This window comes from Triticum aestivum, chromosome 2D (genome assembly GCF_018294505.1).
Source record: "Triticum aestivum cultivar Chinese Spring chromosome 2D, IWGSC CS RefSeq v2.1, whole genome shotgun sequence".
NCBI lineage: Eukaryota > Viridiplantae > Streptophyta > Magnoliopsida > Poales > Poaceae > Triticum > Triticum aestivum.
The window spans coordinates 16,024,210-16,034,235 of NC_057799.1; positions in this window are offsets into that span (position 1 = coordinate 16,024,210).

The following is a 10,026-nucleotide window of genomic DNA, read 5'->3' on the forward strand; positions in this document are numbered from 1 at the left end:
TTCCTGTGGCACCTACACCAATTGAAGTGGAAGCTTATGATAGTGATCATGAAACTTCGGATCAAGTCACTACCAAACCTCGTAGGACGACGAGGATGCGTGCTACTTCAGAGTGGTACGTGATCCTGTCTTGAAAGTCATGTTGTTAGACAACAATGAACCTACGAGCTATGGAGAAGCGATGGTGGGCCCATATTCCGACAAATGGTTAGAAGCCATGAAATCCGAGATAAATGGATCTTTAAGAAGAAGACGGACATGGACGGTAATGTTACCGTCTATGAAGCTCGACTTGTGGCAAAGAGTATTTCCACAAGTTCAAGGAGTTGACTACGATGAGATTTTCTCATCCGTAGCGATGCTTAAGTCCATCGGAATCATGTTAGCATTAGCTGCATTTATGAAATCTGGCAGATGGATGTCAAAACAAGTTTCCTTACCAGTTTTCGTAAGGAAAGGTTGTATGTGATACAATCAGAAAGGTTTTGTCGATCCTAAGGATGCTAAAAGGTATGCTAGCTCCAGCGATCCTTCCATGGACTAAGAGCAAGCATCTCGGAGCCAGAATATACGCTTTGATGGAGTGATCAAAGTTTTTGGGTTTATACAAAGTTTGTTAGAAACTTGTATTTACAATAAAGTGAGTGGGAGCGCTACAACATTTCTGATAAGTATATGTGAATGACATATTGTTGATCCGAAATGATGTAAAATTTCTGGAAAGCATAAAGGGTTGTTTGAAAGGAGTTTTTCAAAGGAAGACCTGGATAAAGCTGCTTACATAATGGGTATCAAGATCTATAGAGATAGATCAAGACGTGTAACGCCCATGATGCGGCTATATCTCCCACGTGTCGAGGCACGACTTAGAGGCATAACCGCATTGTGGTTTTGTCGCAAGAAGGGTCATCTTCACACAATCCCATGTAATGAACAAGAATGGGATAAAGAGTTGGCTTACAATCGCCACTTCACACAATACATAAATAAGTCATACATCAATCAGAGTACACACATAGGTCCGACTACGGAACCAAAATAAAAGAAGACAACCCAACTGCTAGATCCCCGATCGTCCCAACTGGGCTCCACTACTGATCAACATGAAAAGAAACAACACAACGAACAAGATCTTCATTTAGCTCCCACTTGAGCTCAGTTGCATCACCTGCACTGGTTTCGTCGGCACCTGCAACTGTTTTTGGAAGTATCTGTGAGTCACGAGGACTCAGCAATCTCACACCCGCGAGATCAAGACTATTTAAGCTTATAGGAAAGGATGGTGTAATGAGGTGGAGCTGCAGCAAGCACTAAGCATATATGGTGGCTAACATACGCAAATGAGAGCGAGAAGAGAAGCAACGGAACGGTCGTGAACTCGCAATGATCAAGAAGTGATCCTGAACACCTACTTACGTCAAAACATAACCCAGAAACCGTGTTCACTTCCCGGACTCCGCCGAGAAGAGACCATCACGGCTACACACGCGGTTGATGCGTTTTAATTAAGGTCAAGTGTCAAGTTCTCTACAACCGGATATTAACAAATTCCCATCTGCCACGTAACCGCGGGCACGGCTCTCGAAAGTTTATACCCTGCAGGGGTGTCCCAACTTAGCCCATCATAAGCTCTCACGGTCAACGAAGGATAAACCTTCTCCCAGGAAGACCCGATCAGTCTCGGAATCCCGGTTTACAAGACATTTCGACAATGGTAAAACAAGACCAGCAAAGCCGCCCGAATGTGCCGACAAATCCCGATAGGAGCTGCACATATCTCGTTCTCAGGGCACACCGGATGAGCACTACGTACAACTAAAACCAGACCTCGAGTTTCCCCGAGGTGGCGCTGCAAGTGGCTCTAGTTGGGCCAGCACTCAGAGGAACACTGGCCCGGGGGTTTAAAATAAAAATGACCCTTGAGTCTGCAGAACCCAAGGGAAAAGGGGATAGGTGATAGCAAATGGTAAAACCAAGGTTGGGCCTTGCTGGAGGAGTTTTATTCAAGGCGAACTGTCAAGGGGGTCCCATAAATCACCCAACCGCGTAAGGAACGCAAAATCAAGGAACATAACACTGGTATAACGGAAACTAGGGCGGCAAGAGTGGAACAAAACACCAGGCATAAGGCCGAGCCTTCCACCCTTTACCAAGTATATAGATGCATTAATAATATAAGAGATATTGTAATATCCCAACATAAACATGATCCAACATGGAGCAATCTTCAACTTCACCTGCAACTAGCAACGCTATAAGAGGGGCTGAGCAAAAGCGGTAACATAGACAAACAACGGTTTGCTAGGAAGGGTGACAAAGGTTAGAGGTGGTTTCATGGCAATTTGGGAGGCTTGAAGAGCAAGTGAATAGGTAACGCGGCATAGCAATAGAGCGAACAACTAGCAAGCAAAGATAGAAGTGATTTCGAGGGGTGGTCATCTTGCCTGAGATCCCGCAAGGAAGAAGAACGAGTCCATGAAGAAGACAAACAGACGGAGTCGAACGAATCCTCACAACTTCAGAAAGAAACCGAAGCTAACGAGAGAAGCAACCCGGAAAGAAACAAACAACATAGTAAACAACCACCACATACACATGGCATGATGCAAAAACAAATATGATGCATGTCCGGTTTAAATATGCAAGGCATGGCAAAGTGCAACAAACAACACTACAAATTAAGTGGAGCTCAATATGCAACGAGTTGCATATTGACGAAACACCACATTTAATTATTTAGTTCGCTCTTGTTTAAGTAACCAACAATATTAAATGTTGTTAACCATGGCAAGGGGTGAAGCATATGGAAACTATCTATGAAGGCAAGTTTAAATGAGGCCGGAACAACAAACAATAATTCCGGAAAATCCCCATATGTCGATTAGCAATTTTAATGCAAACATCAATTTAGACATTTTAAATGTTGTTATCATGATGCGGATGACAATGCAAGTTTTAATCAATTTTTATAAAACGTGGACAAGAGCATGTTATGAAGCATTTGGTCACCATGGCGGAAGGAAGGGGTGCCACGGCAACGAATCCGAAAATGGTGCCACGGCAACATATCGGTTCAGATAGCTCACGGAGACACCGGCACAAGGAGAATTGTGCGGATGTGTGAAACGCGCAAGAGAATGGTGGGGTGCTCCCGGTTACCGGGTTCCCACGGAACGGCGGCATGGCAAACGAGGAACGTGCAAGGACCAATTTGGACATGGTGCAAACACGGGCAACTCATACATCACAATCATTCGTTCACGGGCGTCGTCTCGGCGGTTATACCTTTGAAGCGTGCATTTTCGGAGTGGCTCGGGTTCGAAGTGGAAGTAGTTGTTCACGGGGTCATCATGGAAGTAGTCGTTCTCGCGACGGTAGTGGAAGTAGTGGCACACGTTCGTTTTCGGAGAGGTACTTGACGGGTCCGAGTAACTTAGGGTCGACGGTAGTCGTACACGTTTTCGTAGATGTTCGGGGTCGTCGGTAGAGGTACTTGACGTTATCCGGGACGGTCTTGGTGTATCCGGGGCTCCGGATGTCGTGGTACTTGGCAAAATTCTCGGAGAAGATTGACGGTCCGGGTACGGGTCTCGCAGTGTAGTCAACTTGGTGTAACCGAAGAAATACTTGGTGAATCCACGTAGTCGAACACCGTCGTAGTGGTACTTGCCGCTCATGGTGTAGTTGAACACGGGGTTCCTCGGAGGATCGGTCCCGGTGATCCAGTGGCAGCAGCAAAGCGGGCGGTGCGCGAGTAGTGACAAGAAGTGGGCACGGGGCTCATGGTGACAACGACGACGAACAGGGGCGCGGCGCCGTGGCGGGGAGGCGGCGTGTCTCCAGCGGTTGACGACGAGCTGGAGAGGGAGCTGCAGCGGGGGTCGCGGAGAGGCAGGAGGAGCGGCGCTTGTCGGAGGAGGGAGGCGAAGCAGCTCGGGGCAGCGGTGTGCACGGAGCGGTAACGGCCGCCGGAGGCGAGGACGCGGGGTCGAGGCAGAGGCGACCGGCGGGGGGACTCGGCGACGGGGACTGCTTGCGGGGACTCCGGCGAGTGGCGCGGAGGCGAAGGCGCGACGGGGCATGGCTCCCGGCGGAGCTGCTCGCTAGCGGCGGCCGGAGGCAGAGGCGGGGAGGCGGCAGTGACCAGCGATGCGGTGCAGGAGAGGGAGGCGTGAGGAAGGAGGCGAACGGCGGGTCGACGACGGACTCCGCGCTGGTTGCCGGTGGCAGGAGGCGGAGCGCTGGCGCGATGCGTGTGTGCGTGTGTGTGCGTGACGGCGCAGGGAGGGACGAGAGGGAGAGATGGGGATCGGGAGAGAGCGGTCGGGCTAGGGTTAGGCTTAGGTGGGCCGCGGGGATGGGCTGCGGGAGGCCGTGGTGGCCTGGGCCGACTGCTGTTGGGAGGCCCAGCTGGGCCGGCTGGGGTCTCTCTCTTCTCTCTCTCTCTTATTTCTTTTAGCAGAAAAGAACTAGAGAGAAGAAAAAGAAAGATAGGGTTAGGGAAAGAATTTGCGCATGGGGATTATTTTCCCGGAATCACAAAAATGCGCTTGATCCAGGAAAAATGGAAGTGGCCTGATTGGACGATGTAAATTCAAATGCATTTAAATTTAATTCAAATGATTTAAAGGAAGTGAGGGTTTGGAAGGTCCAAAAATGTTGAGAATTTTAGAGGAGCCACAATAAATGGAGAAAGAATTGTTGGCAAAGTTAGAGAGATCAACTCAAAGCAAAAAAGGCATAGGATTAATTTTGCACGTGTGTTAAGGTGAACTCCAATTAATGGAATATTTATAATAGCTCCATAAATATTAGGAGGATATATTATAAAGAGAAATCACCATGTGAATTCCCTCGATTTAAATGGATCGAAGATCCATGCAATTTATTTGGTTGAGTTTTGAAAATTAATGACATGATGGCATGATGACATGATGCAATGCAAAAATAAAAGAGCAAGCGTCGAAAGAAACACGCGGTGATCACGAAAATAAGGAAGGCAATCGGAGCGTCGGTCTCGGGGCGTCACAAGACGCCTGATGATACTTTCAAAGAACGCACACCTTGACATGATTTTGAAAGAGTTCAAAATAGATCAGCAAAGAAGGAGTTCTTGGCTGTGTTACAAGGTGTGAGTATTGAGTAAGACTCAAGACCTGACCACAGCAGAAGAGAGAGAAAGGACGAATGTCGTCCCCTATGCTTCAGACGTAGGCTCTACAGTATGCTATGCTGTGTACCGCACATGAAGTGTGCCTTGCCATGAGTTGGTCAAGGGGTACAATAGTGATCCGGGAATGGATCACATGACAGCGGTCAAATTTATCCTTAGTATGTAGTGGACTAAGGAATTTTCTCGATTATGGAGGTGAAAAGGAGTTCGTCGTAAAGGGTTACGTCGATGTGAACTTTGACACTAATCTGGATGACTCTGAGTAGTAAACCGGATTCGTATAGTAGAGCAATTATTTGAAATGGCTCCAAATAGCGCGTGGTAGCATCCACAAGATGACATAGATATTCGTAAAGCACACACGGATCTGAAAGGTTCAGACTCGTTGACTAATAACCTCTCTCACAAGCATAACATGATCAAATCAGAACTCATTGAGTGTTAATCACATGGTGATGTGAACTAGATTGTTGACTCTAGTAAACTCTTTGGATGTTGGTCACATGGTGATGTGACCTATGAGTGTTAATCACATGGCGATGTGAACTAGATTATTGACTCTAGTGCAAGTGGGAGACTGTTGGAAATATGCCCTAGAGGCAATAATAAATAGGTTATTATTATATTTCCTTGTTCATGATAATCGTTTATTATCCATGCTAGAATTGTATTGATAGGAAACTCAGATACATGTGTGGATACATAGACAACACCATGTCCCTAGTAAGCCTCTAGTTGACTAGCTCGTTGATCAATAGATGGTTACGGTTTCCTGACCATGGACATTGGATGTCGTTGATAACGGGATCACATCATTAGGAGAATGATGTGATGGACAAGACCCAATCCTAAGCCGAGCACAAGATCGTGTAGTTCGTTTGCTCAGAGCTTTTCTAATGTCAAGTATCAGTTCCTTAGACCATGAGATTGTGCAACTCCCGGATACCGTAGGAATGCTTTGGGTGTACCAAACGTCACAACGTAACTGGGTGGCTATAAAGGTGCACTACAGGTATCTCCAAAAGTGTCTGTTGGGTTGGCACGAATCGAGACTGGGATTTGTCACTCCGTGTAAACGGAGAGGTATCTCTTGGCCCACTCGGTAGGACATCATCATAATGTGCACAATGTGACCAAGGAGTTGATCACGTGATGATGTGAGTTACGGAACGAGTAAAGAGACTTGCCGGTAACGAGATTGAACAAGGTATAGGGATACCGATGATCGAATCTCGGGCAAGTAACATACCGATAGACAAAGGGAATTGCATACGGGATTGATTGAATCCCCGACATCATGGTTCATCCGATGAGATCATCGTGGAACATGTGGGAGCCAACATGGGTATCCAGATCCCGTTGTTGGTTATTGACCGGAGAACGTCTCGGTCATGTCTGCATGGTTCCCGAACCCGTAGGGTCTACACACTTAAGGTTCGATGACGCTAGGGTTATAGGGAAAAGATATACGTGGTTACCGAATGTTGTTCGAAGTCCCGGATGAGATCCCGGACGTCACGAGGAGTTTCGGAATGGTCCGGAGGTAAAGATTTATATATGGGAAGTCCTGTTTTGGTCACCGGAAAAGTTTCGGGTGATATCGGTAATGTACCGGGACCACCGGGAGGGTCCCGGGGGTCCACCAAGTGGGGCCACCAGCCCCATAAGGCTGCGATGGCCAAGTGTGGGAGGGGACCAGCCCCAGGTGGGCTGGTGCGCCCCCCACCAAGGCCCAAGCGCATGGGAGAGTGGGAGGGGGCAAACCCTAGGTCCAGATGGGCCTTAAGGCCCACCCTAGTGGCGCCCCCCCCCTCTCCTCCCCTTGGCCGCACCCTAGTTGGGTTTGGGGGCTGCCGCCACCCCTGGGGAGGGAACCCTAGATGGGGCGCAGCCCCTCCCCCTTCCCCTATATATACTGGAGGTATTTGGGGCTGCCAGAGACATGAGAACGTCTCTCTTTCGGCGCAGCCCTACCCCTCTCCTCTTCCTCCTCCTCTCCCGCGGTGCTTGGCGAAGCCCTGCGGGATTGCCACGCTCCTCCACCACCACCACGCCGCCGTGCTGCTGCTGGACGGAGTCTTCCCCAACCTCTCCCTCTCTCCTTGTTGGATCAAGGCGTGGGAGACGTCACCGGGCTGCACGTGTGTTGAACGCGGAGGCACCGTTCTTCGGTGCTCAGATCGGAATCAACCGTGATCTGAATCGCTACGAGTACGACTCCTTCATCCGCGTTCTTGCAACGCTTCCGCATCGCGATCTACAATGGTATGTAGATGCACTCCCCTTCCCCTCGTTGCTCGAATACTCCATAGATTGATCTTGGTGATGCGTAGAAAATTTTGAATTTCTGCTACGTTCCCCAACAGCCATAATACCGAGAGGGGCCGAGAATATCTCTCCATCATCGAAGGAGCAAATCCCAATCTTGAGCTATCAAGTTACTTGACACACTTTTCCATGAACCCGCAAGCCGCCGTAATAGCCACCCATTTACGGATGATGTTTAACAAACCCCAAAGTTCATGAAGCAAGCATGAAGAAGCTCGATACTCTGGTGGTCTAAGGAATCATGCAAACGTTAACCATCTCTGTGTTATGCGCCATTAACTTGTGACGAATGAATCTCTTAGCATAACATCAATCCGGGTCGATTCAACACAAATGTTCTCTTAACATTGTGCCCTCAAAATTGCTGGCATAGACATGCCATGATCAGGAAAATAGAACCATCATGCAACACTTGAGCAAGTCTTACAGGCCATACTAGGAATACTTCTTACCGTTTATTATTCCACACGTGCATATGAGTCTTCCTCCGAGCCTCGTGGATATTGCAGACTCAAGAATCATTGCAGTTATAGCATGGAACATAAACATAATTATGAACTCGGAGATAAATAATATCATTTATTATTGCCTCTAGGGCATATCTCCTACAAAAATTAAAGGCAACGTTGATTTTTTTACCTTGGAAATTAGTACTAAAATAGTTTTCTTGATCTTTGTTGCACTCTCAACTCCCTCCACAATCCGAAGCACCATCTTTGTAACTTCACTTCCACATATTTCCCCATGTTGTTGAAAACAATTTACCGGGAAACCATCGTAGCTCGAGGCTTTTGTGGGAAACGTCTGAAATAAAGCCCACTTTACCTCCTCAGCCGAGTATGGAGCCATCAACTTCTCATTCATCTCCCGAGTGACCTTGCATGGGGTTGTCTGCAAACACTTCATCTGTATTGGACACCCCCCTCAGGGAGGCGACCAAACGCTCAACCTACCAATGGTGTGATAGCAAAGTGGCTGGCCCCCTACGGCATCTGTGAGATAGCAAGTCATGTGTACGGACTTGCAATTTTTATCGATTTTTATTTAAATGTTTTTGGAATTTTCAAATATATTCAGGAATTTACCACGTACATTAATTTCAGAAAATGTCCATAAAGTAAAAATGTGCGTGGATTCTGAAAAAATGTTCATAGATCTTACAAAATGTTTTGAAAATTTTAAAATATTCACAAATTGCAAAACTGGACATGATTTTTTAAATGTTTCATGAATCCAAAAATGTTACTAAAATTGAAAAATTATTCAAGAATTAAAAAATGTTACTTAATTTAAAAAGTATTCCTGAAATTTAAAAAATGAAAATAAAAGTAGACAATGAGAAAATGGAATGAAAACCGGTAAAACCAGCAAAAAACATAGGAAAAATCGGTCGAGGGGAGGATGCCAACCAAAAACCAGAACCGTGACTCGTCACCCACCTATTCACCCAACATGGGCTGGCCTAATAAACATTCAGTTATTTTTTATTCTCTTCCCTTTTCTACACTTTTTAATTTATTTTTTTGTTCTTTCACAAAAAAGTTACTTTAAGCTTTTTATTATTTCGTTAAATAAATAGAAATCACCTTTAATTTTTTCCCCATGGAATTGGCACATGGGCGATTCAGAGGCGATCCGATCTGCCCTAGGTCTCGTTAGTAGGAAAGCTTCCATATCGTCTTCCTCCAGCTCCAATCTCCATCTAGAGTGCGATTCTTGTTCTCTACATGTTCCTGCAACCCTAAACCAACCACATAGACCTTTCGTGTGTTCACTAAGTCTAGTCCTCTGTGCCCTAGGAACGACTTTCAAACTATTGGCAATGACTTTTGAGGCAATCTCATATAGCATCTTACACAGACTAATAGGGGAAAATTGCAAGCAATGCCGATTTTTTTACCTTGGAAATTAGTACTAAAATAGTTTTCTTGATCTTTGTTGCACTCTCAACTCCCTCCACAATCCGAAGCACCATCTTTGTAACTTCACTTCCACATATTTCCCAATGTTGTTGAAAACAATTTACCGGGAAACCATCGTAGCTCGGGGCTTTTGTGGGAAACATATGAAATAAAGCCCGCTTTACCTCCTCAGCCGAGTATGGAGCCATCAACTTCTCATTCATCTCCCGAGTGACCTTGCATGGGGTTGTCTGCAAACACTTCATCTGTATTGGACACCCCCCCTCGCCGAATAGAGGTTACTATAGAATTATGTCGCCATTCCCTCCAACTCTAACATCCTCCGTCACCTGCCCATCATCCATAATCAGCGATGAAATTTTGTTGTTTTTCTGTGTCTGGTCACTCTGAGGTGTAAAAACTTGGAGTTTTTATCTCCATCTCTTAGCCAGTCAACCCTAGATCACTGCCATTGCGTCATCTCTTCCCGGTGGAACAATTCAACCAATCGGTCACTTATTGTTGCTTCTTCCCGAGTCGGACCTACTTGTCCCAGAATATTCCTCAAAATTTCAAAATCTTTTTTTGAAATTACGAATCTCCTTCCTCACATGACCAAACGTG